Consider the following 12,880-nt stretch of genomic DNA (forward strand, 5'->3'; position numbering starts at 1 on the left):
ATCACCAGACAGAAATGGTTTTGACATTGTGTGCGCAATGCATTGCGGGCAACGTAGTGTCCGGCTGAGAATAGTTGAATAGCATACTGGCTTCCGCACAACGTTACCCGTGATGAATTGCAGCAGAGCGGGGTAGGCATAGCAACGCCGCGTAGCAGGCAACGACGAGCAAAGATCCTTGATTACTAGCAAGATAGAGCAACGTAATTCGTTACTATGGGAGCAAAACGGGACAGTTCCGGTCTGCATAAGTGGGAGTGTCACCCTACGTCACTAAATAAACTTTCTCTCTTAATAAGCAATAACAACAGATAAACATAATTGTGTTCACAGTATTATTGTCCATAATCATGTATGATACCAATGAATCATTCTTAAGGACATGATATGAATAATTTAATTAGTCATGTGAACCGAGCTAGCTAGCTAGCTTAAAATGCTATACAAGTGGATGGTAGTAGCTATGGCAATACAGCTATGCGCTAACAAGTGACTAGTAGTTGGAGGACTTCGCTTAAACTTAATATACTGTTGCAAATTCGCTTGAGTATAAACTATCCACTTTAACTAATGTCAGTAGTGTTATTCAGCTAGTTGTCATTTCAAAGAAATTACACTTCTCCGTTTAAAATGTTACCTTAGCTAAGAGGCTAGCTAGCATGATAATAACCGGACAGTAACTGGCAGCAGCATGGTCTAATATTAAGTTATTTTATTACAAATCCGAACACTAAAAAAAATTACACTATTAGGCTTGAAATGATCCCAAACACTTACAGATTATGACACAATTTTCCAAAAAACCCTCAACAAATCCAGAAAGACAAAATGACCAATTTATTGGTAAAATTCCACAAGTCTCCATTGACATTAGTGCAGCAAGGGCTTACTCTGGTCTGCATAAAGGGGGATTTCCCCCCCTCCCCCTTGCAATAATCGAACGCGGAAATTGTCGAACGTTTGCGCCTCTCGCTCCGCTTGAACCCTCTCTGACGACGAGAGGGCTGGAGGAGCGAGAGAGAGAGAGACAGACCAATGACGAGAGTGAGAGAAAGCGTATAGAACTGGTCTACCTTGTCTGTACTGCTGCAAGTTTCATCACTTGGTAAGAAACCCACAATTGCAGTGTCATGAGCAAATGTCTACAATGAGCAGCTTCAAAGAACGTATAGTCATTTCTAGCTCGTAGTGTGAAAAAAAGTATTTATTTGAATATCTCACGAAAAAAGTAAAGTGAACTGAACTTTGAACTAGTTCAGAATTAAAATTGTGAACTTTGAACGTGAACTGTTCACTTTGAGCATGTATGAACTGAACTTGAACTAGTTCAGAAAAGCTGTGAACTGGCACAACACTGCTACACTTACCATATCCCATGTAAAACGGTTAGCTTGCTAGCTAGCTAACTGTGGAACTTCAGTATAACAGGCATAGCCAATTATCTTACCTAGCTGTACGAAAAAGGCTACGTTCATATTACAAGTGATAGAATGAATGTGTGACTTATGTTTAGTTGATGTTATGACATGTAAAGTTAAGCTTGCCGAACTTAGTTATAGTCAGCCACGGGCAGTTTGACTGTGCCTACATTTGTGATACTCCTGTTAGTAGGCTAAACTGGAAAGAGCAAAAAATAGGAACATAATGGTCACATTAATCCCATAAACACACAGATAACTCTTACACCAACCTTATTTTGTGCCTTTTATTCACGTTTGTTTCAAGATTTAGTAAGTATAACCCCTTTTCGCTCCCCACTTCTATGCAGCATACTGTAGGTTTCCATTATCCATACAGCTCCCTTTCCCCTAAAAGGGGGCGTGTACATGCAGCACGGTCTAGCTAGATCCAGTGTGGTGTTGTAGTTGTTCTAACGTTACTAGTTGTTGCAACAACTTGTGAAAAAACTACAAAGTTTGTTACACCAAAAAGAACGTTAATCTCGCGATAAAAGAATTGACGCCGTTAAAATAGGTTTACGTTAACGCCGTTAATAACGCGTTTAACTGACAGCACTAAAAAAGAGTAATTCCTACATTGAGATCTTTGCATTTGTCATATTTGTCATGCATTGCAAGTGACCCCAAAGATTGTTATATCAACATGTATTAACTAAAATCCTCAATCAGATCAGCTTTGTTGTCGTTCCTTTCCATGGGTCTCCATGGGTCAGTATCCCCATGGAGAGGAAGCATTTCATTGTGAGGACTCCCAGGATCCATTGTTGTTGTTGATACAGGAGTGGGGGGCGGTTATGTATATATTGTGTGTGTGTGTGTGTGTGTGTGTGTGTGTGTGTATGTGTGTGTGTGTGTGTGTGTGTGTGTGTGTGTGTGTGTGTGTGTGTGTGTGTGCGTGCGTGTGCATATATGTGTGTGCATGTGTGTGTGTGTGTACATGTGTGTGTATATGTGCGTGTGTGTGTATATGTGTGTGTGTGTGTGTGTGTGTGAGTGTGATGGGGAGCTGTGCTACACCTGACAGGCCTGTTGTGGACAGGCAGTAGAGAGGGTTCAGGACCCGTCTCCATTCAGAGCAGACAAAAGGTCTCCGCCGCTCCCCCCCGTCCAGATTGAACAAGTCAGACTCCATTTGCTCCTGCCGGCTGTTCCGCCACCATCACACAAAGCAGAGGACACGGCCCCCCCCCCCCCCCCCATCACCACCATCACAGCCCCCACCACCCCCACCGCCCGCTGCCCAGCCTGATTGAGTTTGATTAAAGAGTCTCCTGCACTTCTTCACGCTTTGTTCACTTTTACCAGCACCTTGAGTCTGTGTGTGTGTGGGTGTGTGTGTGTGTGTGTGTGTGTGTGTGTGTGTGTGTGTGTGTGTGTGTGTGTGTGTGTATGGGGGGGGGGGGGTGGTTCAGACAAGACAGGACTGATGTTCCTGAACTGGGTCCATATTCCACATCAGCTGTTGCCCTGACAGACCGACTAGGAACAACAGTGGCGTTCCCAGAGGAAATCAGCACCTCTCCATCTCCCGGTGAAAAGAGACAACGAGTGCATATCTTGAAAGACAAGTTTATTTATGCAGCAATTTGAATAGCACAGTTCATACACCAAGGCCATTCAATGTGCTCAACAGAGCTAAAAACAAAGGAAACGTTAAAAGGGAAAACATTTTTATTTATTTATTTTAAAGGTATACATCAGCGTTAATGCATTACTCCAAATGTGATTATGAACTAAGCATAATGCGTGCCGCCGAAGATTTTTTATTTTACACCGTCACTTGCTTTCAACAATCCTCTTTGGCTGCTACTATTTTGACCCTTTGATGTACCCTCTCTTGTCCTCAAACTGCCACAGACATTCTGCATAGCCCTCCTCCTGTATTCATGGAGATAATAAACACCAATGCAGTTCTGAACTCTGAATGTCGCTTCAAGCGCTGTGGTCAGCTTAGTCGACATGGAATTAAAATATCACCGAAAACCTTCAAGTTTAAGCTATAGCCTAATCTACGAGCTAAACATTGTTTACACTCCTACACTGTTACATGTGAACTGAACATAGTCAATGAAGATATGGACTAGGCTATTTCTGTTTGTTATGCACTTCATTGAAATGTGCTAAAGGCATAGGCTACATTTTGCACATACACTTGCACATGCATATTTCTCAATATGAAAAGTTCCTTATTTTCAACTGAATTTAAAGATAATGAATATAGGCTATATGGAATATAATTATTTGTATGTATGTATGTTTGTATGTCATTTATAATGTGTGTACATTTTGTGCATGCACTTCTGCTGTAGCATTTATTTTTGTTTATATCAGCTATATTTCTGAAGGATACATTGTGTTGCCCCAGGCACGCTGCACATCTTTTGAAATTTGATTTGAAATAATCAAATATGTCTTGAAGTTAAGTTCATAAAGTAACTTTACTTGCTTTCATTTGATTTCCAATCAATATACACTGGTAAGAATTGCTTTACATATGGACTTCTGGAAAGTTCAGAAATGCAATATAATATAATTTCAACCATGTGATAGCATATGTGATTAACTATACAAAATTCAGTAATTTATCACAATTAAAAAAAAAACATTAATCGTTCCCATGTATATGTGCATGTGTGCCAGTTATGATGAATAATTTAACTTGATAAACTGTTATTAAATGAAGTTTATAAACTAAAATGCATTTCCAGAGGACAGAGATGTGAGTTGAGAGAGAGAGAGAGAGAGAGAGAGAGAGAGAGAGAGAGAGAGAGAGAGAGTTGATCATTACTGTCTATTGTCCATGTGTTGTGCCAGAGATTGTCTGACTCCAGAACACCGGGGCTGGATCACAGGAGCTGGCCCAGTTGTGGTCCTCCTTTGGCCCAGTGCTGGCCCTCTGTCCCCGGGGCGTGGCAGCCCCAGATATCCCGCTGAGTCAGGAAAGCGCTCCATCACCCCCAATTATATTTGTCTTCATTTCCACTCAGCCTCAAACCGGCTGTGGAACTGATCGATTAATATACGGATTTATCTGTCAAGACGCAGACAGCAGACTCGGTCTATCTCTGACTCTCAGGTTAGTCTGTGCCTTGTCGTCTCCTGATGGGCTTTGTGCTCTCTGTGTTACCTGAACAAAATGTTTAAGCCATCTGAAATTGAGAGAATAGTTTTAAAGAAAAAGAAAAAAAGAATAAGAATAATCTCACCTCTGGAAAAACATTGCATGTTTACATTGTGGTGTTTTGTTTTCTTTGATCGTGTGATAAATACTGACATCAAGAGTCAAAGAGTTTATAGGAAATAGTCTATCAAACTCTCCGACAAGCTTAAATCACACTTCACAAAGAATACCAACCAATCACTGTCTTGATTTTGAAAAATAAAGTAAATGTTGCACAAGGTGTATTTGATAGTCTGAGTTTGATAGTCTGAAACATGATGTGAAGACTCCTGCTTTTAAAGGAGAATTCCGGTGTGATATTGATCTAAAGTGTATTGAAACATGATACCGAGTGTGAACGTATGTCTCATAGCCCATCTCGGCTTGTCCCCTGCACTCCAAAATCTGGCGCTAGTTAGCCGATGCTACCAACAGCTTTTTCAATAGTGGTGCTTCGGCATCGGGCTAGCCATGCAAATAAATCACTGTTTTACACCCATTTACGAGGCTCAATGTATCTCCACACTTCATTGGTAGACTTCCGAGGGCCCTGACATTTAAAACGAGACATTGAGAACTTTGAAAAAGCACTGGTAGTTTACTTACCAGACGATTTATACAGACAGTATCGAAGTTTAGCGTTTGCAGCCATCTTGAATTTAGTCACGATAAGTCGAGCAACGAGTAAGAATGAACAGGTATGATAAGGGTTTCAATACACTTTAGGTCAATATCACACCGGAATTCTCCTTTAAGGGAGTTTCTTTTTTTTGTGATTAACTTTTTATTAGGTTTTTAGTAAACACAAAGACAAAACAAAAAACAAACAAACAAACAAAACCGTCATCATCATAACATGAAGTCAGGGAATAGTGGCCAAAGGGGGGGGGTGGGGTCATCCAGTGGGGCAGTAACCAAAGAAAATTGTTCAAGGAGGGGTCTTTTAAGGGAGTTTCAGGCCTACAATTTGTTTATTGTTGACATCTATAAGACTTTGGCTGTAGGGAGAGTGTTGTCTTCTCCAAGAGAGCTTGATATAAATGAAAGAAGCTTCCCTGTCAAGCAGGGAAAAAGTGCCTGTTATTTCCATCCCAGAGATGGAGAGAGAGGACAAAGGCAGAGAGGTTTTATTTCTGAGAGACAGGGTTTGTTTTGTTTTAGCACATTTACACACAGGGACATCACTAGGATTGAAAGACAGGGGGGCTTAGCCCCTAGGGTTGTAGGTAAAATGTCATCACATCTTAAAAGGGCTTCAATGAATTGTAGGTACCCTTTGAGGACTAGGCTATGTTCAGTGTAATTTCACTATTACAGTAAGCTCATTGTAAGGGCCATCTGTTATACTATGCTACATAGTTTTCAAGACAGTATAGGCTACCCATATGTGGGAAAGTATGATGTGATCATGCTTGTAATAATAATATACAATACAAAACACTAAACAATTTCTATAGTTATTTTTGTAAGGGGTTACATGAAACCTGACTAAGAGAACACAGACTAGACTTGCACAATAATCCTCTGTTGAGCCATCGCTGACTGGATGTGAAAGTTGCAGAATACCATGGAATTATAAAAGCAGATGTACAGATTGAGAAATTACACACTGCCTTTTCTCTCCGCCTTCCTCTCCTGTAGCATTTGATCAGTGCTCTATTTAATTAAGTTGAACTAGGGTAGTGCTATAGCTACTACAAACTACTGTTAACTTATGTGATCATTCAATAATCAAACAATATTCAAACCTAAACAATTGCACTCTAGACTAAACTATTACCCTTTTTAACCAGATAAGTCATATATTAGTCCTTTGAGGCCTAGGCTATTTTCAGTGTAATTTTACTATTAAGCTCTTTGGTCATTTTAAAGGGCAATCTATATGCAAGGCTATATCATTTTCAAAACAGTATAGGCTACCCATATCTGGGAAAGTTTGATGTGATCAGCCTATATGTCAAGAAAAAATACTTTGTGTCTCATGAATGTTTCATTCATGTCACCTGAGCATGATGGTAGAAATACAACTTTTGATTCTTTGATATGGAAGCCAAGTTCATTATTTTGGGTTATATAACATTAGAATTTCAGCTCAAAGTTGTAGAAATTTGCTGCAATTTCAAAACTCGGGAACGGCTTACTGTATAGAAGAATGCTTCATATTGTGTCCGGTAAGGTCTGCTGTTTATTCTTATACATGGTTTGGCGTTCGTGAGATATACCATCGAGAGTAATTGGTGGAGATGGAGGAAGCGCATTGTGCAGAATGGAAATATGATGAAATTTCATGTGTCCAACGTTAATTTTGGTCCCGTACCGTTTAGCACCTAGCCGCTAATATCATTGGAAAGCTCCAGTTCCGCTCTTTCATGTGACATCTGTGTGATTTATGTGAGATAAGTATTCCGTGAGCAATTAAACAGAGAATAATGGGCATGAATTTGGACGCATATTATTACTATATATATTTTTAGGGGGGCTTTTGATCATCCTAGGCTGGCTTCAGTCCCCCCAAAATAGGCCTAACGACATATAGTGTTCCTGCCATCAACTGGACCATGACCCATGCGTGCTCCTCAGAAGTGTGCAGAAGGCCGATTTTTCTAAAAACGTACGACTCTACAGGGTTACCACGGACAATAACAGGGACTGAAAATACATTTCTAAAATAAAGCATCTGATGCTGTTTTCAACTGCACTCGCTCTCTCTTGATGCAGACTAATTCCCTCTGAGACACACACACACACACAGATAGAGTGGTTAGAGCTTGTGATTTCTTAAGAGGACTAATACAGATTTAGACGTTATTCAGCCGTGATATCCTTAGCATAAAGATGACAGGGGTTAATCGTGCAGGCAATAAAGAAAGCACAGTCCTCACAGTGAAGTCATGGGTGTAATTTTAGCCAAAACGGAAGAAAGGGACTGAGACTAATCCAAGAGCTCCCTTTAGTTCTGCTGCCAGTAAATGGCATTGATTGATGTGCAATAAACAGGGTTCCTTTTTCTCAAATGGTATGCTGCTTTAGTTCTTCAGTACAGTTGACACACACACATACAATACACACACAGAAAGACTGAGAGAGAGAGAGAGAGAGAAAGAGAAAGAAAGAAAAAGAGAGTTCCAGAATCTTTTCCAGAGTTTTTTCTGTGTGTGGGGGGGGTGGGGGGGGGGGGGTATTATGAAGAGTAAGCCCATTAGAAATGTGTCTGTGTAATTGTGTGCAACCATGTGTGCATGTGTAAGTGTGTGTGTGTGTGTGTGTGTGAGGAGAGCATTTAAATCTTCTCTTTGCCATGCGCCAGGTTAAGCATTGCCCCACTTTGCAACTCTTTCTAATCAAGTGTTATCTCACATCGAGACTGAGGGGAAGCGACTCTGTGCGTTAATTGGTTTTCATCCTATTTCACAGGGGGTGTGGACTCCTGCCAGGCACACAGAGAGGAGAGGAGAACTCCATCAGAGCATGGCCTGTGGTTGCCCAGCGCAGCACGGCATGCCACAGCCGAGACGAGAGATGACACACTCCCTCCAATCACAGACGAGCGATGACACACTCTCTCCAATCACAGCTCTACTGATGAAAAAGAATAAGGAGCGAGAATACTGAAAGGAAATAGTGTCAAGAAGAGAATAGTTCAATAGAACTTTGTATTCTGAGAGTTCAATACAGACACTCACTTTGAAACCCGCTTCTTACCAACTGTCACTGTGACACTGACAGCCTCATAGAAATGTTCTTTCTGAGCATAACTTCATCTATAAGCTCTTTCTGAAAAGCATCTGGATATAAAGATTCATTCCAAGCAGCTTCATAACAACTCTGGAAATAGTCACACAAACTTTCTGTTTTTTCTTTCTTGTCTGACAGTGGCTTCATACACATTCTATGAAATGACAGTCAGAATCCTACACATCCACACGTCGACATAACATAAGTGCAGGCTAACAATGAGTGATGTGTCTGTGTGTGTGTGTGTGTGAGAGAGAGTTTACTTGTGTGTATGAATGTGTGTGAGAATGTGCACATGTGTGTCTCTGTGTGTGTGTGAGAGAGAGAGAGAAAGCGAGAGAGAGAGAGAGAAAGCGAGAGAGAGTGAGTGGTGTTGGTGTGTGTGTGTGTATGTTGAGAGGACTAGAGAGTGCCACTGAAGGTGCAGCATTAATAAAGGAGCGGATACGTTCTCCTCCTCATCTCGGCTTGTGAGGGCTGATTATGTAACACACAGCTGACTCACAACATCACACGCCAAAGGGCTGTGAGAACCACACTACCCAAGGACGCATTTTTTTTAGAACTTCACTTTCTTTCTCTCCCCATCTCCATTTCCTCTCTCTCTCTCTCTCTGCATTTCCTCTCTATCTGTTTTTAGCTCCCTCTCTCTCTACTGTGTGCGTTTCCTGTTCTTTCACTACCAGACGGCAGGTAAAGGGAAGAGGTGGGTGGGAGGCTCGTTCTCTTCTGCATTTGCCTCCTTACTCATACTGTCTCTGTCTCTGTGGCAGCATCAGTGGAGAGCCTCGGTCCAGCACTGTGGCTTCTGTGACATTAGCGGTGGCTAATATCAATGGGCTCTCGGCTGTGAGTCTCTGCCATTGCTGTGGCATTAGCAATGGCTAAAATCAGTGAGCTACAAGCTGTGGAGAGTCTCTGTTGCCGCTGTTGCTGTGGCATTAGCGGTAGCTAATATCAGTGGGCTCTCGGCTGTGGAGAGTCTCTGCTGTTGTGGTGGCTAAAATCAGTGGGCTCCAGGCTGTGGGGAGTCCCTCTACTGCTTGCTGTGGTGTTAGCAGTAGCGCCAGCGGTGGATGAAATCACATCTCCAGCCCCACTGCCTGCCCAGTGTAGCACTAAATGGACAGTGTGACCTCTACTCAGTGACACTGCAGTGCCAGCCAGGAGGATGCTGGTGTAGTGTTCATGTGTGAAGCTCCCGTGGAGGTGGAATCCTAACACACACACATGCACAAACATTCTGTACATACAGTACTCTCTCTCTCACACACACACAGACACACACACACACACACAAACTCATGTGTATACACTCGCACTCACATATACTGTAAAATGCACTCACACATACACACATAGGAAAATTACCGAAAATCTTAGTCACTTTTAAACGTGATGCTAGCAGGCGAGATGCTAATGGACTAATTTGATTCAATGATCTATGCCAGGCTGGAGCTAAAAGTGGTATCGCCAGACTCAGAGAACGGCTGGATGAACTGGAGAAAGGTAAAAATCAATTGTTTAACTCAAGGGGAGGTGGAAAATGAGTGTAATTCCCCAAATGGTGGAATATCCTTTTAATTATGACTGTAATATTATCAATCCCATTACAACGAATGTACCATTTTTAATAACAGACCCTAAACTAATCTTATGCTTCCAACTTGACACACACACACACACACACACACACACACAAACACTCAAAGTCAGAGAGAGGTGAGAGAGTCTGCCATTACTTGCAGGGTAGCGGTTGGTTAGACAGTCAAACATATCCATCCAGCAGTGGAGAAATGTGGGTTGAATATGATTGGGGTGGATCACAGCATTAATGTAATGTTTTCTGGAGTTTTTTCACCAATACAAACGCCTCCTGAAGGCAGGACTCAGTACTCAGAGGAGGGTTGACAGTCTTAGAAGTCCAGAGAAATGAAAAGGTGTGGCGAGTTAGAGGTGAGTCTTAGCAACAGACTCGCGAGGCGAGTTAGAGGTGAGTCTTAGCAACAGATCAGGTAGTTTTGCTGATGTTCATTTTCAAGTTTTGTTTTTTATGTTGTCTTGAAAGCAGACAGTGTGGGGGACATGTGCCAAATGAACAAGAGCTAATGGAGGTGTGTCTCTGTGTGTGTGTGGGTGTGTGTCACACAGGTCTTGGTGTGTGTCTGTGTGTGTGTTTATGTTGTGCTGCTCTGTGTGTGCCTATGGTTTGTGTGTGTGTGTCTGTGTGTGTGTGTGTTTGTGTGTGTGTGTGTGTGTGTGTGCATGCACGATTGTGTTTGTGTTGTGTTGTATGTGTGTGTGTGTGTCGCACAGGTCTGGGTGTGTGTGTGTGTGTGTGTGTCGCAGGTGTGTGTTTCCAAGCAGACAGTGCTCCACCTGTTCCCGCTAATTGTTCGTACTCCATTGCACAAAACATGTGTTCATTACAGAGCTCAGTTGGCGCTGGGTGGGTGGCAGGCGAACTGGAGCCTTAGGGCCAGACAGGCTGTAAGGTGGAGCCCACGCTCAACTCCTCACAAGACGCAAAATAAGGAGTCACATCACACAAACAGCCGAGGCTTCATTCAGAGAGTGGGATGAACATAGTCTGTGAGTAGTCCATAAATACGTTTTATTGCCACACACAAGTATTATTATTATTATTATTATTATTATTATTATGACTTAACTAATGTAGTTTAATTGAATTACATTACATTTGTCTCTATATTTAATAGCCACCTAGGTTTCTATTCCATTTGTTTACTTGTTTCCAGTCCCATTGTAAACAAATACATAAGAAAACATCTGAACCAAAAGATGAACAGACAGCTTGAACTCTTGGAAACACATTGAGTCTTTTCACTGTTTTTTTTTTTAATATATAGCCTACAGTAGATTTGTCACATGTGTGTGTTCATACTTACTGTGTGTGTGTGTGTGTGTGTTTTTTTAATGCCTCACATTGATGTGTCTAATTTAATGTCCTAATTGCCCTGCTAGGGGATGGCTGCTCTTCCCCAAACAGGGCTTCTTGTTTTAGCTTTATATTTTTAATTGCCTAATTATATGTGACATCCTGTGACCACACTCACCCTCATGTTGCATCCAGAGGCCAGTGTTCACTCGCTCGCTCAGACGGACAGACAGACAGACGGACGGACTGATGTGCAGGAAATAAGTCATGGCTTGATGCACTCCATTATTCATTCATTTGTCAAACCCCCAGGACCCGGCAGCGGCCGAATGCAGACACAGAAGCAAAGCGTAGAAGTTTCCCGGACAATTTAATGTGACAAGAATTACAGACAGCTGCTGCAGCTCCAGCTTTAGGCCTGAGAGGGAGTCATAACAAGTGTGTGTGTGTGTGTCTAAAAGAGTGACTGGTGCATTTTTGATTTGATTACACCACTGTGGCTTAACTGTGGATTTGAAAATGGAAAAAAAGAAAACAGAAAGGCACAGAAGGGTGAGCAGTAACAGACACAGCCAAAACAAACACGGCAGAGATTCTAACAGATTCTATTGGAGTTGGCGCTCTGGAGCATATTACTGTATTATTATAGGTGCATTATCATATGTAAGTTGGATAAATCACTATATCGAATTACTATAACTAAATCACACTATCATCAAATTACTTTATGGAATTACTTTATTATTTCATAACTGGCTGCATATCATTTACATTTGTCTGGTACTATGCTATCCTTGGTGAATTCCAGCCGATTTTCAGCAGTGGTGAAGGATTTGGCATCAGGATTCAGAACAGGTAGTTCCTCCATCCTCCATCAAACCTTTAGAAAGCCGTTGGTGGTCAGTGGGCAAGTCGCCTGTCTTAGCGCTAAAGGTCACGTCATCAATTACACCCATAAATGCCATAAATTATTGGAAAAGAAGCAGAGATATGCAGTTTGTGAAAAAGAAGAACAATAAAAAAAAATCAAAATCAAATAAGCTAGAATTAATTAACAAATGTTGTCTCCTTAATGTCTCTAACAAGTGAGTGTTCCAAAGGAACACTGAGAGTTCCAAAAGATCTGATGGATCTGAGGTTCCACTCCCCTGTTAAAGATCAAATTTATATTACGCATAATTCCATCTAGAGTATTGCACTGTCTGGTCTGGTCATTGTGTTTAATGCAATACAGAATATTCCAAAGACAGTAAAAGATTGATGTCAGTCTGACTGTCCTCGTCTGTGACGTGCCCTTCTTGCTCCTGCAGAGCGACAGGGGGGTCCAGACCCAGTGTAGTCTGCGGTGAGGCGGACCGAGAGTGAGAGTCTGTGTGCTCCAGCAAAGGCAAGGTCAGTCTGACCACTGGGTGTCCTGCCAGTTTGGCCCGTAAATCAGCATCAGGGAAGAGAGAGAGACAGAGAGAGGGAGAGGGGGGATGAGAGAGAAAGAGAGATAGTGAAAAAGGGTGACAGAGAGAGGGAATGAGAGAGAGAGAGAAAGAAAGAGAGAATAGCAAAAAGACAGATACAGAGAGAGAGTGAGAGAGGGATAGACAGAAAGAGAGAGAAAGAGGGATGGATACA

The sequence above is a fragment of the Alosa sapidissima genome, chromosome 20 (assembly GCF_018492685.1).
Source record: "Alosa sapidissima isolate fAloSap1 chromosome 20, fAloSap1.pri, whole genome shotgun sequence".
Taxonomy (NCBI): domain Eukaryota; kingdom Metazoa; phylum Chordata; class Actinopteri; order Clupeiformes; family Clupeidae; genus Alosa; species Alosa sapidissima.